The sequence below is a fragment of the Suricata suricatta genome, chromosome 17, assembly GCF_006229205.1.
Source record: "Suricata suricatta isolate VVHF042 chromosome 17, meerkat_22Aug2017_6uvM2_HiC, whole genome shotgun sequence".
NCBI classification, from domain to species: Eukaryota; Metazoa; Chordata; class Mammalia; order Carnivora; family Herpestidae; genus Suricata; species Suricata suricatta.
In genome coordinates, this window is record NC_043716.1 from 5,384,870 (window position 1) to 5,386,025 (window position 1,156).

Below are 1,156 nucleotides of genomic sequence, written 5' to 3' on the forward strand. Positions count from 1 at the left end.
GGTGACAGGTGGATGGGCAACCAAGCAAATGAACCACCTACAAACTCTGAGTGAGGGTGGAGGGAGGGTCCCCAATACTGTGTACATGGTGTGTATTTCATACTTAGGGATGGTTATGAGGTTCTTGTAAAACTGACATCTTGGCTTCCTAACTCTGATGCAGTCCCCTCATCTGAAATCATTCCTTTGTAGAAAAGGCCCTAAGCATATCCTCATAATCTTGGAATAAGGGTAATGATTTGAATTATATCATATGAGTACCCTACTACCCACTTATGACAGAATTTGGTATTCATGATCCAGTGGGATTATGGGGCTACATGAATCTCACAACTCTGGCTCATATGGACTCCAGATTTACTTAGCAGTGATCACAGTATTAGGAATAGCAATGACAGTGGTAATAATGACAATAATTAATAATTATATGGTCATCTAAAGTTTATAAACTTTCAACATAGTTTCATGCTTAGAGTCACATGGTCAGAAACATCACTTCATTTTTCTGTAACTAAATTTAACTTAGCTGCAGATCCATCTTTTTCAGTTAAGAATAGGAAGTTCTTGGGGTGCCTGGGTGGCTCAGTTGGTTAAGCATCCAACTTCAGCTCAGGTCATGATCTCATGGTTCCTGAGTTCAAGCTCCACATCAGGCTCTGTGCGGACAGCTCTGAGCATGCTTCAGATTCTGTGTTTCCCTCTCTCTCTTTGCCCCTCCCCACCCCTCAAAAAGAAATAAACATTTTAAAAAAATTTTTTAAAGAACAGGAAGTTGTTAATCTTACATTTCTGGTTGACTTGGTCACTTCAGATTAAAAATTCAGTCTCTGGAGAGCAGGGTCTAGTTCTAGTTCAGGGTCTAGTTCTAGTTCAGAGTCTAGTTCTAGTTCAGAGTCTAGTTCTAGTTCAGAGTCTAGTTCTACGTTGGGGCTGTTTCCCTGTGAGGGGTTTTGCCCCTTTCTGTCTCGGTGATGGTGATGTTGGTGGTTTCAGGAGGCAGCTGGTGAAGCTTTGAGGTGCAGTATTCCAGCTCTCACTGGCTCTACTGATGGTATCTGGTTCCGTCCAGTCTTTGGCATCTTCTTTCTTTGCTGCAGCCTCAAATGAAGGTGGTGTTACTCCCATTCTATTCCTTCTCTTGGCACCGTCAGCACCC

At 42.5% G+C, this 1,156-nt stretch overlaps 1 protein-coding gene across 1 annotated transcript in view; it reads left to right on the forward strand.

Annotated features, from left to right (window-relative positions):
- The window catches only part of DNAH9 (dynein axonemal heavy chain 9), a 319,797-nt gene that overhangs the window by 213,176 nt on the left and 105,465 nt on the right, over positions 1–1,156 (forward strand). The gene's annotated exons all lie outside the window — the stretch shown is intronic.